Source organism: Physeter macrocephalus, chromosome 3 (assembly GCF_002837175.3).
Source record: "Physeter macrocephalus isolate SW-GA chromosome 3, ASM283717v5, whole genome shotgun sequence".
NCBI classification, from domain to species: domain Eukaryota; kingdom Metazoa; phylum Chordata; class Mammalia; order Artiodactyla; family Physeteridae; genus Physeter; species Physeter macrocephalus.
Genome location: NC_041216.1, coordinates 26898942 through 26919274, shown reverse-complemented (window position 1 = coordinate 26919274; position 20333 = coordinate 26898942). Strand labels below are relative to the sequence as shown.

At 45.2% G+C, this 20333-nt stretch overlaps 1 protein-coding gene and 1 pseudogene across 2 annotated transcripts in view; one reads left to right on the top strand and one right to left on the bottom strand.

Moving 5' to 3' along the window:
• CAMTA1 (calmodulin binding transcription activator 1) overlaps positions 1–20333 on the top strand; it is a 913233-nt gene that overhangs the window by 474555 nt on the left and 418345 nt on the right. The gene's annotated exons all lie outside the window — the stretch shown is intronic.
• LOC102986208 (dnaJ homolog subfamily A member 1-like) lies at positions 15721–16976 on the bottom strand (annotated as a pseudogene).

Below are 20333 nucleotides of genomic sequence, written 5' to 3'. Positions count from 1 at the left end.
TATCCGCCCCAGAGTTATTTCCACTCAGAACCTCAGAATGTGACCTTATTTGGAAATAGGGCCTTTGCAGACGTAACTAATCAAATCAAGATGAGGTCACAGTAGATTAGGGCGACCTTCATCCAGTGACTGGTGTCCTTATAAGAAGAGGGAAATTTGGACATGGACACAGGGAGGGAAAAGCCTGTGAAGACAGACACAGAGATGGGCCCTGCCAACACCTTGCTCTTGGACTTCTGGCCTCCAGAACGGTGCTAGGATAAATTTCTGTTGCTTTAAGCCCCCCACTTTGCAGTAATTTGTACAGCAGCCCCAGGGAGCTAATACAGTGGGGAACACATGAGATGCGTTTGAAAGTAGCGGGAAATGTATACTTGCTATCAAATGTGTGGCATTTTTCATCAAAGTCATCACAAAAGGGAAAGTCAGGCAACGCTTCACGGACCTGGTCTAGCCGAGGCGAGTGGTGGTTGTGAGGGAATTCAAAGTTCCCACCTTTTTTTTTTTCTTTTTTTTTTTTTGCGGTACGCGGGCCTCTCACTGTTGCGGCCTCTCCCGTTGCGGAGCACAGGCTCCGGACGCGCAGGCTCAGCGGCCACGGCTCACGGGCCCAGCCGCTCGGCGGCACGTGGGATCTTCCCGGACCGGGGCACGAACCCGTGTCCCCTGCATCGGCAGGCGGACTCTCAACCACTGCGCCACCAGGGAAGCCCCAAAGTTCCCACCTGTGAAAGTGCTTTCCCTTGCTTGGAGGTTTTCTCCTGTATTATGTGTAGACTCTGGATTTAGGTGATTAAAAAAACATTGTTTTTTTTGAACCTTACTGGTTACCTGCAGCCTTGGTAGAAGCAGTTTATCTGCTTCACTTTTAGATTTTGAAAGAGCCATGGGTGGGGCTCCGGTTCCTGCACTTTCACTGCCTTCCTTCAGGGAGGGTAGCTGGGTCGCCTGGCATTTGTGAGAAATGCCCCTGGTCTCCGTCAGGCCGTTTTGCATTTCCAAATGGAAGTGTTGAAACTCCTACCACCAAAGCACTTGCTGCCTTAATCTTCCAGCTTGTATTAAGATACATTTAAAATACTTTCTCCACATTTAAACTGACTGCTATCTTCAGCTTTTCTTAACCTGAGTAAGTGCAGATCCTTTGCAACCATTTTTTTTTTCATCATCGTCACCATCTTCCTCTTCATTGTGACATCAGTACGGTGGGGACAGTGACTCTCACTTGTCCCCCCTGATGGAAGAGAGCAGTGGAATTGAACTCCCAATCACTGGAAAATCCCCAACATTTTCTCAGTTTGTGTATTTACCTGCATGTTTTCTGAGGCTCCTTTGGACTTTACTGTTCTGGAATATCCCCTGATTTGGGAGGTGAGGCAACAGGGTCACAGGTGAAATGACTCAGCTCTCAAGGGCAGGAGAGGATCTGACCCCTGACTCTCGTGTGCTGGGTGCATGGTACGGGCTCCCATGTTCTTCTGAGTCTGCCAGAACCATGGCCCCGTGCTGGTCCATGGAAGGTGCTGGAAGGTGCTGGAAGGTGCATGGAAAGCAGGGTCTGGTTTCTTCGTGGTGCACCCACTGAAAGCCCCAGGTGGGCCTTTGCTCCAGGCGCAGGAGCAGTGCCCCACGGCTGGGGGTCGTGGAGACTTGAACAGGTAGAGAGACGCAGGAGCAGCTGCCCTGTGGCAGGACCACCTCGTGCTGCACTGGGGAATCTCAGAAGACGTGTGCTTGACAGAATGCCACCCTGGTAGGGAGCACGTGGGCTGTGGAGCCAGCCTGAGCCTACTCTGCCGTGGAGTAGTTATGCAGCCACGGTGGGCCTCGCTGAACCTCAGTTTCCTCATCTAAAACAGACTTACTAATGGATAACTCCTAGGAGTTGTTGAAAGAAGGTGTCTATTAGGCGCCTGCTCCCAGTAGGCTGATGGTTCCTCTAAGTGCACCCTCCCATCACCCCTAGCAAATGATCTACTTGTCCTGTAGGCCCAAATTATTTCCTAGTGATGAATTAGCCGCTGTCGGAGGGTTGCTTCCTGGGGTTACTTCAGCTGCCTGCACAGCTCCAGCCTGCCCGGGGCTTAATGCTTCACTCTTCGGTGCTGGCGGAAGTGGAAAAGCCGAGAATTTAGCCCAGGAACGGGGACCAGTGTGGACAGGGCAGCCAGCCTGGATCCGTTCCATTGGCGTCATGAGCAAGAGACGTTTTTGGTTGTCACCTAAATTCGGCTTCTTAGTTGGAACTCTAGAGGCACATTTCCAACAACTGTCTGGAAACAGAAAGTGGTGCAGGGAAGAAAACCAGATGCCAGCTTCCCCCGCTGTTTGGATGGGGCTCTGTAAATGGAAACATCTGAGAACACCGTCCAAGGGCGCACGCACGTCCGTCTCAAAGCCGGCGCGTGCGTCGCGGGGAGGGGGCATGGATGGCCCACACATGCTCTGACGTTTACATTGATATTTTAGTTTGCAGAAATTTGAAATCAGGGACTTCCCTGGCAGTCCAGTGGTTAAGACTCCATGCCTCCTCTGCAGGAGGCACGGGTTTGATCCCTGGTCAGGGAGCTAAGATCCCACATGCCGCACGGTGCAGCCAAAGGAAAGAAATTTGAAATTAAATATATTTTCCACCAACACTATGAAAAATCCTTGTACAGAAACCAAATCAGATTGGAGACCTAAGGACTGGTGGCCAGAAATTAAATATTCTGAAAATTAAAATATACGGAGACTGAATTGCTGAAGCGGTGGCTTGTTCTGAGGCTTCCTGGGATGTGAGCTAGAGGGAAGTTTTATTGGACAGAGCCTTCTCTGGGGATCAATTCTGAACGACCCTTACATTCTGACAGTTTGAAAAGGAGAGAAAAAAAAGTTATTTGAAGGAACTTATTTAGCAGACAGAGCCAATAGCCTGTGTTTTCTGGAAGCCACCTTGTGTTTCAGCTCCAGTGAATGTGGATCTCTTTCGGATCTTTATGGGAAGCTTGAATACACTGGAGAGGCTGAGGGTGCTGTTAAAACCCCTCAGCCTGGGGCTTCCCTGCGGTCCAGCGGTTAAGACGTCACCTTCCAAGGCAGGGGTTTCCGGTTCGATCCCTGGTCTGGGAGCTAAGATCCCACATGCCTCGGGGCCAAAAAACCAACGCATAAAACAGAAGCAATACTGTAACAAATTCAATAAAGACTTTAAAAATGGTCCACATCAAAAAAATCTTAAAAAAAAAACAACCCCAAACCAAAACCCCAACCTCTGCTACCCCAGCCTTGCCATCCATTCTGAGGACTGGATTGTCTTCTGAAAGATGATACATAATGGTGCTGCTTCTTTCTTGGGACTGTCAGCCCAGATGCCAGGTCCCCCACTCTCTGTACTCAGGAGCGAGAAGCTCACACTCCCCGATCCACCCCAGTTGATCCCTGATTGAATTCCTTCTGAAGAAACTCCTTCCCAGCCCTTACAAATCACTGAGGGCTGCTGTTCCTTCCTTGTCCTGTTCGAGGCCCCTGCAGCCTGGTGTGCATTCGCCTACTCAGAAAACTCAGCCACTTTGCCCAAGCGAGTTGGCATTATTGCCGTCGCGCCCCCAGCTCCCTTCCAGAGGCCTCCCAGTTCAAAGCCGAGTGTTTTCTGCGCTTTGCTTCCCCTCTGGGAATTGCACAGGAGTTCCTGCAGAGCAGGGGCCCGCCCCAGCCCATCCTCCACCACCAAATAGACAGACATCAGGAGTGATCTCCCGGAAAGCCAGTCGTCGCCCGTTCTCCTGGCAATCCTGGAGAATCACCTAAGAAGCAGCAGGCACTCGGCATGGGTCCAGCTCCCTGCTGGGTTGCTGGGAGTTCTGAAGCCCAGCTGATTTCCGTGGTAATTTTTCTGCTGCACCCCACCTATTGACTGCTTTCCAGTAGAAAGGGAAGGACCTGGGCTAGAGAAGCTGGGGGTAGGGTTGGAGGCTGGTAAAGGGTGAAGAACACAGGCACAGCTTGTCCCAGCGACCAGAGGCCTCCCCAGCTTCAGAAGCTGCTGCCGGAGGCCCGCTGCAACCCGGATGCCATGTGCTGGAAGGCAGCCGGCCCGAGAGAATCATCCCTGCCCGCACCTGGAGGCCCTTCCCGGGCTGGCGTTCCTCTGGCACTCAGAGTGAGCAGAGCCCATTTGGTCGTTTGTCAGCCAAGACGGAAGAGTCATGACGAGCCGGTTTATAGAGCATACGCGGTGTTATGGCACGAAGGCCCAGGTTGTCCTGTGATCCATGTGCACCTTCCTGTCTGGGTTTGTTTGTCATTTGTTTTCTCGCCATCCACCGGGAAATGTATTTATCACTAGAGCGTTCATAATGTGGTGGTCTGCTTTCATCTGTTACAACACCGTGCTCCTATTTCAATGCAATTGAAGCAGGGGGTGGAGGAGTTGGGAATGGATAGCACCCCACTTAGGACTCTGGATGGGGCACTCCAGACACGAATTATCCCAGCTTAATGCCTCAAGGCTTTGGGGTTTCCCCTGGGCATGGGGACAAGGAGTATCTTCACGGCTTCTTGTAGTGTTGCTGGCCAGGGTCCCGAGGTATTTCGTGCCCACCTTTCTCCAAAAGCTCAGAAATACCTTTGGGGTCTCTTTGGAGCTGGTCGCAGGAGATTTGGGTAGTAATGAGTATTTGGCTTTTGTAACCCTTTTTCTGCTCCGTGCCAGCAGCCTCATGCTTCCCACCTGTTAAGGTGTGCAAGGGTACCACTGGCAGGCATTTCCCAGGGGGAGCACAGTTGAGCCCCAAGCCCAGAGTAATCCAGGCTTCCCTCATTTCTGTGCACAGGGCACCAGTTAATCCTGGGCGCCCGTCAGAGGAGGTGCCTGAGGAGATCACTGCTGAACAAGCTCTCCCTAGAAGTGCAAACGGCTGGGGTGCTCGGACGGGGAGGCAGGTGGAGGCGAGCCCCAGGTGGTGGGGGACTCCCTCGTGGGTTTGTGGGTGGGGCTGTGCTCTGCAGCCTGGTCTGACCCCCCTGGGGGTTTATGCTCTTGTCCACTTGCTGAGCGTAGGTGTTTGGGGCTACACTCCGTTTTTCCAGGGAGCAGGCAAGGAGGGGAACTCAACAGCTCTCATAAATCCTTGTGAAACTGCAGAGATGGGCAGTCACCTTAAAGGACAGTGGACTCAGGCCCCCAGAACTGGACTGCACCTGATGGCAGCTGTCCATGGGACAAGAGAGAGCGTCAGGGGGACAGGCAGGCTTGGCCAGCAGCCAGCTAGCTCATGCATGGTCCGTGGTGAGACCAGCCCTGTGGAGAAAGGGCTGCCTTGGCCTCCTCTGCCCAAAGGCTTAAACATAGAAACCACCGACCTGCTCTCCTTCGGTTTCCCAAAGAAAATGTTCTAAATCATGCAACTTTCTGGTCCCTGGAGTAGTGATTTCTTGTCTGACGTTAATAAATTTTCATTTTATCCCTGTGCCTTATGCACTTGGTTAAAGGGAAGACAGCCACTCTCCGACTCTGCCGTTACTCCCTGCAGGTGAGGACCAGCCCTGCCTGGGTAGAGTCACGGGGCAGCGACTCTGGGGCTTCTTTCCCTAATGGCCTCGGAGGCCAAGGCCCTTGGTCACAGGTTTGCCCCACAGCTTCCCTCCGCGCTTGACCTGGTCTCCAAGGTCATTCTGGTGTCGACTTTCCTCCCCTCATACCCCGCCTCCATCTGGCTGCCTGGCCAATCATCACACGTGGGCAGGGACACGGGCCAATCATCGCGTGTGAGCGGGGACATGGGCCAATCACCGCGTATGGGCTGGGGCACGGGCTGGGCTAGCAGTCGTCTTTCAGGTGTCAAACACTGGCTCTAGCTTTTTACCCATCGTGTGACCGTGAGCAATTTAAGTCCTTTCTGCTTTGGTTTTCTATCAGTAAAACCAGGATCGTAGTGGCACCTACCTCTCTGGGGGTTGGAGATTTACACATGTGGGGCAGCACGTGTCCAACGCTTGGAGCGGCACGTGGCTCACACATGTGCTCAGTGTCATCGGGGGGACCCACGGATCTCCACGTGAGATCTTTCGGTCAGCGGCCCAGGACTGAGAACTAAACCCCTCTACGTGTTTTCACGAGCTGACTTCTTCCTTTCAACCAGATTATAACTCCTTCAGGGAAGGGTTTGCTGTATGTTTCTTTCCAGTCTGCACCATGGAGCCTGGCAGAGTCCTAGTCCATGCTGGCTGATTGAATGGCTGGTGGTACTGTGAATCGGGGGTGTAGATTAAGAAGTCTTTTCCAGATTACTTCCAGGTGTTCGTCATTTCAACATCACATAGCCACACAGGAAAAGGCCCACTGTGTGATATTTATTCATCTATGCAACAAATATTTATTGAGTGCTTGCCATGGCATGGTCCTAGTTCCTAGGGATTCAGAAGTCAACCAGACAGATAATACCCATGGCCTCGTGTAGCTTACTAGCAGCAGGGGAGACTGACACAATGGACAGATACAATCCAGGAGGTGATCGGTGCCTCTAAGAAGGCAGGGTGTATTAGTTACCAATGTTTGGGTAACAAATTACTCCAAAACTCAGCAGCTTACAACAGCCATATTTATTCCTAACCGTTTGTGTGGGCTGGGGATCCAGGCATGGTTTAGCTGGGTCCTCTGGCTCGGGGTCTCTCCCAAGGCTGCAGGCTGGGTGACAGCCAGGACTGTGGTCATCTCCAGGGCCAAATGGGCCCAGATTTTCCAAGCTCGCTCACATGATTGTTGGGAGGATTCAGCTTCTCATGAGCTTCTGGACTGAGGGCTTCAGTTCATCACTAGCTATTTGCTGGATGCCACCTCAGTTCCCTGCCATGTGGACCTCTGCAGATCACACTCACAACACATCAGAGCAAGTGAGAAGGGCCAAAGGGAGTGAGCCTTCTAGGACCCTTGACTCAAAGTCTTTTGTACCAGTCTTCTGAGGGAGGAAGGTGCTATTAGGCACTCCACCTTACAGATGGAAAATGAGCCACAGAGAGATTACATACTTTGCCCAAGCTTATGCAACTAGTAAGTGGCAGGGCCAGGGTTTGGCCTCATGCTATTTGGCCCCAGCATCCATGCTCCTACCTATCTCGTTGTACCATTGCTCCACTTTCAGTCTTCCAGACAAGAAAAGATGGTTGTTCAGTTACTTTAACAGCAGTGGAGGTGGTGAGAAGTGAGCTGACAGGGGGTGCATTTTGAAGATATTGTTGGTAGAACTTGTTGATAACTTGGATGTGGGATAAGGGGAAAGAAAAATATGAAGATGATTCCCAAATTGCAGCCTGAGCAACTGGATGAAGGATGGTGCCATTAACGGACATAGAGAATCATAGGAGAGGAGAGGGCTTGGGGAGAAAATCAAGAGGTATGTTTCAGCCACATTAAATGCAACATCCAAGTGTGGATGTTGAGTAAGCTATTGGATATATAATCTGGAGTTCAGGGGAGCCGTCAGACCAGAGATGCAGACTTTTTTAGGCATCAGCCATGGGTGACCACCCAGGGAAAGTGTACAGAGGAGAGGAAATGACCAAAGACTGAGGCCCTGGGACACCTAAAACATTTAGCAATCTGGGAGAAATAGGGAAAGCCAGCAGAGGAAAAGGAGACAAAGGGAATCATGAGGCAGAGGAGAACCAGGAAAGCGTGATGACCTGGACACCAACTGAAGAGGAACTCTGAAGAGGAAGTGGTTAGCTGTGCCAAATGCCTGATGAGGGTATGATTGGGACGGGGATGGAGGATCAATGGGAAAAGAAACTGCAAAACTGTATGTTCAGAAAGATCCTAATTTTGCAAAAACAATTTCTCCCCCCTCAAAAAAGCTCTTTTTGATTTTGATTATTACATCTGTAGACCAATTTCAATCCATGAACATGGTATACTCTAGATATTATGGAACTTATGTTGTAGGGAGTCTGGATTGTGTTGTTTTCTGTAAAGCATGTTGATTTTTGTTCTGACAGATGACTTGGTTCTACTCTTTTGATATGGTTGGTCTATTTTGGTTTTGCCCTTAGTTGAAGGCTCTGCTGCTTATGCAAGGATGTGGTCCTTCCTCTTAAGCCTGGGCTTTCTGGAGTCTTAAGTGAATGCTGCAGGTACTCAGTGAGGGTTCTCACATCTGGCTGGGCCATAATTCAAGGTCCCCCAACCCTGCGTGACCTCCAGTATCGCTGTTTAGCCTTCAGTGCTATAGTATCTAGAGTCTTGCCCAGCATATGGGCAGCTCTGCCCTCAACCGGCTACCCCCCAGGAACCTCCAAGCAGACTTCTGCAGACTTCCTTCTACACAGCTCCCTTCTCTCCAGGGCTCAGACCTGCAAATTCTAGCTGCTTCAGCAGCCCCAGGTTCTGATTTTTGCCTTCTCTGATCAGGGAGGCTGCTGTGCCCAACTGGGACCCCACCTCCCTGCATAATGGTCCAGAAATTCGGCAGATGTAGGGCTCACCTTGTGTGTTTTCTTTCTTATGGGATCACAGTCCTGAACTGCCTGTCATCCAGTGCCTGCAAAGAGTAGCCTCAGATATTTTCATCGAGTTTTATGGCTGTTTCCAGCAGGAGGGCAGGTCCAGCTTCAGTCCCTTCATTGTGGCTGGAAGCTGAGTCGCTTTGATTTAATGTTTACTGTTTCCTCCCATCCCCTGCACCAGATCATCACCCTTATGGGCAACAGTTCTGTATGTGTTTGCAGTGTGATACAGAGCAGTCCTTTTCATTGAAATAAAATCATCAGACAATTTGCAATCTGAAATAAACAAAGACCATTGTAAAGATGTTGTGGTTTCACTTTTAGGCTGGTGTCTGTAGGGAACTTGCAGGGGCGCGTTCTCAAGGAAGACTCTACGGAATGTGGTTGGACAGAGAGCTCCAGGGCTGAGGACTGGGTGGACTTCCCGAGGGGGAGGTGCAGGGCAAGAGCCAAGGAAACATGGCAGGGGTACTGGGTGCAGCTGTGAGGGCTGAATTCCTCCTCAGCATGCCCCAGAGATGCGTGGACCCCCTGCCCCAACCCAGGATGCTGCCGTGCAGCAGAGCTCCCCTCTTCCTTATATCATAGCTACTTTCTGCTCTAGAAAAGCCACTGACAAGTTCCGCCCGGGGTCCCTGGGGTGGCCAGGAATGGATTTTCAGCTTGGAGGGACAATGATTGTCTTTTCTCTGACCGTGAATTGAAACGGGACCGCTAGCTCTCTCTGACCTGGTGCATGTCACCCTTTCTCCTGGGGTCTGTTCACACAGGTCCCTCCCTCCATCTACAGGCTTGGGATTCCTGTGACTTGCTACAGGGGAAATTCTAGAGCTTTGTGCCCAAATGGCCCTGGAGTACCAGAAGTCTGTTGCATATTTCATCACTTCTATCTGAAGGATGTTTTATAGATGTCTCAATACATTCTACAATAGATACGTACTAAATTGTTTATCCAGCAAACTTTTATTAAGCACCTAAGATGTGCCAGGCATTGTGCTAGGTTCTGGAACCCCCAAATCCCTGACCTAGGGCCTCAGAAATGCACTCAGGGACGGTCTTGGAGAGAAGGGTGAGTCTGGACTCATGCGCTGAGATGGGGAACACCAAAACATTCAAGACGGGCACTCCTGAGCGGTTAGCATTTGGGCCTCCCTTCCCCTCTGCTCCGTTGCCAACCAGGCTCAGGGTTTCTGGATGCTCAGCTGGCTTCTTCCTTCTCCAGCAGTGACCTAAGGCGGTGACTTGCTTTAATGAAGGGGCTACTGTGATAGAGTCACAGATGTCTTGAGTTTGCGTTCTGCCTCACTCCACTGACTTGCTGTGTGACCTTAAGCAAGTACCCTCCCCTCTCTGGGACTGGCTCCTCATCTTGAAAAATTCTGAAAATTTTGTTTCAAAATATGAGCTGGAGGTATAGAGACTCGGGGTCCTTACCCAGGTCATTCTATGTGTTTATGGATTGGTCATTAAGAAGACCAATAGTAAAACTATTCTTTGTAGCAAAACAGTATATGAAACGACTTGATTTCTTTATATTAAAGGCACTCTTTACAACTAGGAATATTATTAAAACCATCTTAGCCTCTGAGCAAGAGCTTCGGATTTGGCCCTGTGAAAGCATCATCAGCTGTCTTCCCCCCTTCTGACAATCCTGCCTGTGACTCATAGGGACTAAGGCAGAGGGAGGAGGTGGGTGGTCTGGCCCGCCCCACTAACCCCTGCTTTCTCTGGAATTCTCCACTTGTTTATAGTCTGGGCAACTTGCCTCCTACTGTTGCATGACTCAGACTCGGAGAGCATCCAGCCTCACCGGCAGCCAGTGGCTCCCCTGAGTCGGAAGCTGGCCATTGTGTCTTAGTCTCCTGGACCCTTCAGATAAAGCCCTACATCTCCATCCCCTCCCCGGTGGCACCACCGCAACCCCACGTGCGCCATCGAGAACACTCGTGCCAAGGACCTCGAGAGGTCCCAACCCCACCCTGGGACAGGATTTCCCACTCCTCTTAAGAATTTGTTTTGTTTTGCTTTGAAATGTAAGTTTATTTCTGATCGGGGCAGGTGCCAATTTCATGGGGTCTGAAGCCAGTGCAGTTGGGGATCTTGTATAAATACAAAATAATGAACACAAAATTAGGCCTAGCATCTTGGAAGGGGTCTGTCCATGCAACACATGGGTGGTGAGGCGGGGGGGGGGGCAGTCCTGAAGCTTCAGTGCTGGTAGCTTCGCGGTAAACCTGACCGTGGTTCTGACTCACTTAAGATCTGGAATAACTGCTCCCCGCACCTTCAGTAAATTATAATTTAGGATAAAGTAAGAGAATTGCTTGCTGTATAGTTATGTTAGAATCAAGCAGCCACTGCGTAATTTAGATGTGAGCTAGTATTCTTTTTAAAAATTTTCCTTCACATAAAAGCAACAGATTGAATGTCCGATGAGTCACAAATGCCCTTCTGAAAACAACAGCATTAGAGGGGCTCACTCAGAACACGTCCTTTTCCTTCTTCCAAAGCTGCTCCTTCCGACCGCTCCTTCGGACGCTGGCACGGGATCATCCACCACCACCACCCCTTCTTTCTCCCCTTCTCCTCCTGCCCCACCCCTGCACGTGCTGCCAGCTCAACAGACGTTTAACACATCACATCCAACACCACCGTTTTTAACTACAGCAATTGTTTAAAAAATTGTCCAGAAACAGCTTGAACCAGAAAATGGAAAGATAGTCAGTCATCGGCGGGTGATAAGGGGAAGCGAATTCAAGTCCTGCTGTCGGTTGGCAACCTGTGCCAACTGTCCTGGTGTAAAGTGATTCCAGAACAACTTTATTTGAATAGTCTGTATTGCGCTCAAAGTAAATATTAATTCCATTATGCCATAAACGTTTATTTAACATGACAGCAAGTCATAAAATTCTCTTACTAGAATATAGCTTCTAAATTGCATATCGTAGATGAGATACAGCGCTCATATTGGATGCGAGCAGCAATTACCCACCATCCTTTATGCAAGTTGGTATTCAATGTGCTTTCTAAGTATGAGGCACAGTCTGAGCTTATGAAGAAAATCTTCTGTGGCTATTTTCCAGGCGCCCGGAAATACAAGGAGAGGGTGACTGAGAAGTCACAGCAGCAGGGGCCATGCACAAGGATCAAAGGGCACAGGGTCCCTGGCAGTAATTCACTGGAGTGTTCTTTGCATATTGTGGGTCTGACTTTTTAAATTACATAAATTGCTCATTAGAAGTGCCTTGTAATTGCCTCACTCTGTGGTATTGTGAGAAAAAGTGTAGGTTTTAATTATTCTTTTTGGATTTATAGTGTGGTTTGGCTTGTTCAGGGTGATGGTTTGAAAATATGGGTCTGCTTTAATTGTTGTACCAAGTGAAAATAGATGACTCTGTTTATCAAATCCCTTGACTTTGTGTTTGGGGAGTACAAGGGGTCTTATGGTTTCTCAGCCCTTGTTGGTAACTATAGGGGGTTTGTCAGGTGGGGCCTGGGAAGAATCCCTCTCAGCCTGGGCAGGCAGCACTTTGGGCTCTGCCTGACCCTCGGGTGGCCTGAGCAGAGCTTGGCAGTGCTTAACCTATGGATAGATTTAATGACACCTGCGCGGAAGTCCCCTCACCTCTTCCCCGCAGTATGGATAGGACAGGAAAAGCCAAAGCTCTTTATTATTTTTGGAGGGCAGGGCAGGGACGATGGGTGCTGGGGGGCAGGAGGGATGCTCCTGGGATCTCTGCTGCAAAGCCGTCATTCCCCTTGGCCCCCGCCCAGCCAGCTCTCACCTCCTGCAGCATCAGGCCTCCGCCGTCCCAGCCCTACCCGGAGCTGAGCTGTTCTGAGCTCTGTAATGGGGCCGGGCTGCAGGCTTTCCCGGCCCCTGGGCCCGGCGCCATGTCATCCAATGCTTAGAATTGATGAGTTGTGAGACCAGACCATGGCTTCGGGGGTAAACTTCCAGGACCTGCTCTGGCTCATCTGTAGCCACTGATGAATAAAAACTCAATTTGGACACTGGTCCTCGAAAGGCAGTTATTTTAGGACTCACTTTTGGAAAGGCAGAGGATTTCTTTTTCCAAGATAAAATTATACATTTGTCAATACAGCAGTAGCATCGACCGCTTTCTCTTGGGGGTCTCTCGTCTTAACTATTCTCCATCAGAAAGCTTTGCTCTTTGAAGCTGGGCTGGCAGTGGGCTCCCATGCATCTGGCTCATCGAGAGATGCCTCTGACCCCTCTGCATCTGCTTTCACGTGTCCTTTTTGGAGCAGCTCGCCTCTCACTGACGGTATAGGGACAGCCTTTGTGAGTCTAGTAGCGTTTTGTCACAAAGCCCCTGGCCCATGTCTCCCCCTTTTCATCACCTGTTTTATGAATGTGGCATTCTGTTCCAGGCCAGATTTCTGTGACATGAAAAATACACTAAATATGGGCTGCCACAGTAACCATCATTAACCAACCACTAGTGGTGCCTTTATAAATTTTTACACACTGCTAAATTATAAATACGCAATGCTGAAAGTAATGAAATATGCACCTCTAATATCTGCAGTTATAAGATTTTTAGTTGTGCAAGCACATGCTATAAATTGGGAGGAGTTGGTGTACTTCATCTGTTTCCTAGTTAGAGCCCAGGTTTGGCTTCTCCCCTGGGAGTCCCTCATGAGGGTCTTTCCTCTCAACAGGAGCCCTGCAGGCAGCACCTCTCGGGTGCTGGGCTGCCCTGGTTGGGACCTTTTTCTTTGTTTGTCATTCACATGGATTCGATAAACAAAGGTTCAATAGCATATGCCGTGTTTCTGAAGTGTGCTAGGCTGGAGATCCACAGCTGAATGAGTCTGAAAATTTGCATCGTCTGTTTGAGGAGGTGGACATATTAACAAGTAACGGCAGTGCAGGGGGTGAGGCCCGGGGAGAAGGGTACCCAGGTGCTGGAGGTGACTAGGATGACTGAACAAACTCTGTCTCATTTTCCTCATCTGTGAGTGGGGAGTAGCCTTGTCTCCTCCCTCTTGGTGCTGTTGGGGGCATTCTATGAGTTCCTGCACATAAAAGCATTTATTTAGAGCAGTTCCTGGCACAAATTAAACATGAGGTAAATGTTAACTATTATAACCACAGTCATTATTACTTGAGTTCTTGCTGTCTTATGCCCAAAATTAATAGCTGAGATCATGGCGAGAGCACTTTCTTTCTTGGTTAAAGAGCGTGGCCTTCATTACGGCAAGGTGTGAGTGAAAGAGACATCATTGTATTTTCTCCAACATGAAAATATTTTCATTGCCATTGTTTTTTTTTTTTTATGCAGCTTGGAAATTTAAAGAAACATTTAAAATAATTATAAAGAGAAACAACTTATTTTGCATGTTTCATCTTATAAAATTTTCTTTTGAAGAAGTGACCTTATTTTTTTCATTGTCTTTGTTTTGATCTCAAAAGTAACTTATTATGAAAATGCAGCCAGTATAAAAATGTATAGATAGTAAAAGTCCCCCCTAAATCTAGTGAACACACACACATTTTCACACACACTCTAAAAAAGTATCATTTTTAACCAGCAATATACTGTGAACTTTAAATCAACGCAGATAAGTATATTTTAACAGCTGTACGGTAGTTCCTTGCAGGGAGTTAACCTACAACATAACCTAGTTATGTTGTTTCCAGATTTTTTTCTATCCATACTTCAATGATTATCCTTGAACAGTTTTTATGTACTTAGGATAAATTTCTAGATGTGGTATTATAGGTTAGAGGACTTTCATATTTTTAAGATTGTTATGTATTTTTTAATTTTTTTTGGGGGGGGGGATGTGGACCATTTTAAAAGTCTTTATTGAATTTGTTACAACACTGCCTCTGTTTTATGTCTTGGCTTCTTGGCCACGAGGCATGTGGGTATCTCAGCTCCCCGACTAGGGATCAAACACGCACCCCACCCCCCGCCCCGCATTGGAAGGCAAAGTCTCAACCACTGGACCACCATGGAGGTCCCATATTGTTATATATTTTTAAACTATAAATTATGCAAACTTTGAAGGACTAATACAGGATAAAGAATTGAAAAGGTAGAAAAGCTATACAGTAAAGAATAAGTCTCCCTTCCCCACTTCCCACCCCGCCTCAGGCAATCAGCTCCCCAGAGGCCAACATGTTACAATTTCTCATCGATCCTTCCAGTGATGGACACTTTTTCCTTTCTTTTCTCTTGCGCAAATGTAGCATACTTCGTACACATATTGCATCTTGCTTTTTCAGGGTAACACTATAACTTGTATTAGATTGGTTTCCATTAGTACGTAAAGAGCTGCCTCATTCTTAGTAAGTAGTATTATTGAGCAGCTACTGTGTGCCTAGCATCGTTCTAGGTGCCAAAGACAGAGTAGCCCTTTCTGATACACATTCTGGAGAGGAGAGATGGACAGTAAATTATGAAAAAATGTATATAGTATGTCAGATGGTGGTGTGCATCATTAAGAAAAATAAAGCAGGGGAAAAAAAGGCATAGGAAGTGGGTGCAATTTTAAATTGGGAGATTAGGAAAGACCCACTGAGAGGGTGATCCACGAGCAAAGAGCTGATGGAGCAAGGGTCCCTGTGGAACTCCAGGGGAGAAGCTTTCCTTTACGACAGCAAGGAAAAGACTTGAGTTGGGAGCTGCTAGTCAACAGAATGAACGTACCACACTTGATTTAATCAACACTCTGCCTATAGATAAATGCTGAATTAAATTACATTCCAAGCAACGTCATATGAAGGTGTCTGTTTCCTCACATTCTTACCTAAACATTATACTATCATACTGTTTTATTCATGTGGTTCTGGCATATACAAGGAGTTATCCTATAGTTTTACTTTGCATTTATCTTATTAAGAAAGTTGAATGTATTTTCTTTTTCTATGAACTATGTATTCACATATTTATAAAATTTTGTATTAGGTTGTTGGTCTTTTTCTTATTGGTTAGGAGAAGCTCTCTATATATTACAGAAATTAGCCCTTTTTTCTGTAATATGTATCTTAAATAATTTCTAAGTTTTTATTTGATTAAGAAACTTTTTATTCTACCTGTTCAAAAAACATTTTTTTGAGCTTTTATATTCGAGTTTATTCTTCATTTAACTTTTAAAACACTGCTATAGTTGAATATTAAAACAAACAGTAGCAAGTAGTGAGCATACTATGATTATAGTCCTTCACTCAATCACTACTGCAAATAAAATGCCAGCAGTGAGTGTTATTCACTGGCCCCATTAGGAGGTCTGACACTGAACACCACCCCAGGGTGATGTTCATCATCCTCACATGCTTCTCCATTGTAATGGCGCCGTCTTTCCTGATTTGGATCAAAGTCCACTAGTTCTACCTGGTCCATTTCATCAGTCTCTTCTACTTCCTTTCTGTCAGGTAGGAGTTTTTCCAGCAAAGAGAGTTTATCAGGGGAGAGAAAGCCATTCTCAGGAAAGTTTACCTTAAATTCAATGATTAGGCGACCCTTTTCATATGGTCTACGATAAATTGGCGTGCCTCCATTTAGCACACACTTGATACCTCCAAGCTTGACAATCTGACCTGGATGAGAAGTGATGACTATGGTTTGGTTGGGAAGAGTAGATATTGGCTTTTGGAAGCCACACAATGCCTCAGCCAGCTGTATGTCCATACACATGAAAAGGTCTTCTCCTCATCGAGTAAAAACAACATGGTCCTTCTGCTCTAAAACGATGATAATATCTCCTGGCTCCAGTCCTGGTTCTTGGTCTCCTTCACCATGGAATGTTATCTTCTGGCCATCTTTCATGCCTATGTCAATATGAACTTCTAGAATTTTCTTCTCTTGAACTATCTTCCTTCAATTGCAGCTTTTACATCTATCTTTAGACTGATCTGCTCTCCATGGTCCTGGCACTCCATGCAGACAGACTGAATTTGCTGAACCATTTCAGGTCCTATTTGATGAATTATTATTTGCATTCCAGTACCTCGGCAATTGGGACAGCACTCTACTGCTCCTTTCTTACCACCTCGGCCTTCGCATTTGTCACAAATCACATTCTTTTGCAGAGCTAGTTTTCTTGTTGCACCATTATATAAATCTTCCAAGGTTACTGTGAGTTGATGCACAACATGTTTACCTCTCCTTTCCCTCTGTATCCTGCCTCCTCCTCCAAAAAGCATCAAAGATGTCCATGGGACATCTTTGAGCCAAAACCGCCACCTGCTCCACCTTCTTTAATTGCCTGCTCTCCTCCTTTGTCATATAATTCCCTTTTCTTTGCATCAGAGAGCACTTCCTAAGCTTGAGAAATCTGTTTAAACTTCTCTCCTTCATTTGGATTCTTATCAGGGTGGTACTTCAAGGCCAGTTTCCTGTAAGCCTTTTTCAATTCTTCTTGGGTGGCATTGGGTTTGACGCCCAAAACATCATAATAAGTGGTTTCTTTCACCATTTCCTACAGCTGGTGAGCAGGCCGATGCTGGTGTGGGGGAGCAGGAAGGGGCAGGTTGCCGTGCGCAGCTCGGGCAGCCGCTGCTCCTCCGCCTTTTCACCGAGGGTTCTGGAAAGTTCCCCCCCAAACATTTAAATAGTCCAATTTATTAGTCTTTTCTTTTATGGCTTCCAAAGTGTGTGACATAGTTTAAAAAGCTTTTTTTTTTTTTTTTACTCTAAAATTACAAAAAACGTGTTCTAGTACTTTAATTGTTTCATTTTGTTCTTACTTTAAATCTTTCATTGATTTGGAATTTATTAGGGTAGAAGGAATAGAGTCAGTATACAGTTTTTTCTTCCCCACAGAGATACTCAAGTGTCCCCAAACTATTTATTGAATTAATCCACTCTTTAACCTGTTGATGGGCACGTCCCCTCTCTGCCGTATACTAAACTCCCAGTTGTACTTGGATCTATTTTGGGATGGTCTATACTTTTTCAGTGATTTGTCTGTTTACTCATACTCCACTGTTACGCTCCAAATTATGATACATTTTCATTTTCATAGAGCAAATCCACCTTTATTACTTATCTTTTTCAGAATGTTCTTGGCAGCTCTTACTTGTTTATTTTTCTAATGAACTTTAGAATGATTGTCCAGACCTAAAAGCAAGCCCTGGTTGGTATTTTTATTGTAGTTACACCTTTACCCCACCCTGAAACCCTGGCAACCACTGATCTGTGCTCCGTTGCCATAGTTTTGTCTTTTTCACAATGTCTTATAAATGGAATCATACAGTATGGAACCTTTGAGACTGGCTTCTTTCACTCTGCTTAATGTCTTATGATTCATCCACGTTGTTATGCTCAGTAGAATTCCACAGTGTGGATGAACCACTGTTGTTTACCCATTCACTGAATAAACTCATGTTTGTTGATTATGAACAGAGCTGCTACAAACTTTTGTGCATAGGTATTTGTGTGAACATAAGTTTTTATTTCTCTAGGGTAAATACCCAGGAGTGAGATTGTTGTGTCATATGGTAAATGTTTGATTAACCTTATAAGAAACAGATAAACCATTCTTATTGTTTGGGGTTTTATTTTTAAATTTTTATCTATTTTTTAGTTATTCTACTAGATGTGTGTTGGTATTTCATTGTAGTTTTAATTTGTGTTTCTCTACTACTGGCTAATGATGTTAACAGCTTTTCATGTGCTTATTTGCCATTTCTATATCCTCTTTAGCAATGCTTCAGTTCAAATATTTTGCCCATTTTTAATTGCGTTTTTTGAGTCATAAATGTGATTTGACAATTTTTGTTTTACCAGTTTGTACCTTGACTTTTCATTATCCTAAGGGTGCCTTTCACAGAACAAAGTTTTGAAATTTCAGTGAAGTCCAATTTATCATTTTTAAAGTGCATCTTACTTTCGGTGTTTTGTCTAGGAAATCTTTGCCTAGCTCCAAGTGACAATTATTTCCCCACTATGTTCCTTTCTAAAAATTGTATGATTTTATGTATTTAACTTAGATTATGATCCATTTTGAGTTAATTTTTATATAAAGGTTTAAGTCAAGTGTCCAATTTTTTTTTTTTTTTTTTGCATATGGATAACCAATTGTTACAACACCACTTGTTGAAAAACTGTCCTTTCTCCATTGAAGTGCCTTTGCACCTTTATCAAAATCAATGAGGGTTTCTTTCTGGACTTTGTATTCTGTCCATTGATCCATATGTCTATTGTTTCACCAATACCACACTGTCTTGATTACTGTAGGTTTATAATGTCTTTAAAGCATGTAGTTTAATTTCTCTAATGTGATTTTTCTTTTTCCTTATTGTTTTGGCTATTCTAGTTCTTTGCTTTTGATATAAATTTATGAATCAGCTTGTCTATAGCTACAAAAATTCCTGCTAGATTTTGATTGATACCGCATTAAATTTATACATCCCTTTGCAGAGAATTAAAATTTTTCCTATGTTGAGTCTTCTCATCCATGACTGTGATGTGTATCTCCATTTATTTAGGTCTGCTTTGATTTCTTTCACCAGTATTTTGTAGTTTTCAGCATACAGATCCTGTAAAAATTTGTTAGATTTTTACCTAAGTATTGAGTTGGCCAAAAAGTTCATTTGGGTTTTTCCTTAACATCTTAAGGAAAAATCAGAATAAACTCTTTGGCTAATGCAATATTTCAAATTTTTGGAACTATTGTAAATTGTATTCAAAAATTTTTTTGGTTTCCAGTTGTTCAATGCTAGTGTATAGGCATACAGTTGATTTTTACGTGTTGACCTTGTACCTGTGACCATGCTAAGCTCGTGTGAGGTTTAAGAGTGTTAATTTTGGGGATATATTTCTGGGAATTTTTAATGTAGACAATCATGTTATGTGAAAATAGTGACAGTTTTACTCCTTCCTTTCCAATTTATATGACTTTTATTTCTTTTTCTTGCTTTATTGCAATGGCTAAAGCTTCCATATAATGCTATAGGTATGAGAGTCCTTGTGTAGTTCTCAGTCTTAGAGGGAAAGCTTTCAGGTTTTCACCATTAAGTATGATGTTAATTGTAGGTTTTTATAAATGCTCTTCATCAGGAAGAGGAAGTTCCCTTCTATTTCTATTTTGTTGAGGCTTTTTTTTCATGAATGAATGTTGAATTTTTTCAAATGCTATTTCTGCATCAATTGATATTATCATATGGTTTTTCTATTTTAAACTGTTAATATGGTGAATTACGTTGATTTATGGATATTGAACCAGCTTTACATTCCGAGGATAAAATTCATTTGTTTATGGTATATTATCTGTTTTATATGTTGCTGAATTTGACTTGCTAATATTCTATTGAGGATTTTTGCATCTATGTCCCTGAGGAATATTGATTTGTAGTTTTCTTTGTGGTAGTATCTCTGCCTGGTTTTGGTATCAAGGTGATGCTAGTCTCATAAAATAAGTTGAAGAGTGGTATCTCCTCTTTTCGGGACGAGATCATGTAGAATCAATATCATTTCATCTTTAAATGTTTGGTAGAATTTGCCAGCAAAACCATCTAGGTCTAGAGAATTCTTTTTCAGAAGGTTTTAAGCTACCAATTCAATTTACTTAGTAGTTAGAGAACAATTCAGGTTATCTATTTCTTCCTTTATTCCTGATATAGGTAATTTTTGTCTTCTTTGTCAAGTTTGCAAGAGGTTTATTATTTTTATTTATCTTTAAAAAAAACCCAGCTTTTGGTTTCATTGATTTTCTCTGTTGTTTTTCTATTTTCAGTTTCATTTGCAAGTCATGTTTACATTTATTATCTCCCTCGTTTGGCCTACTTTGGTTTAATTTGCTCTGACTTTTCTAGTTTCTTTTTTTTTTTTTTTGTGGTATGCGGGCCTCCCTCTGTTGTGGCCTCTCCCGTTGCA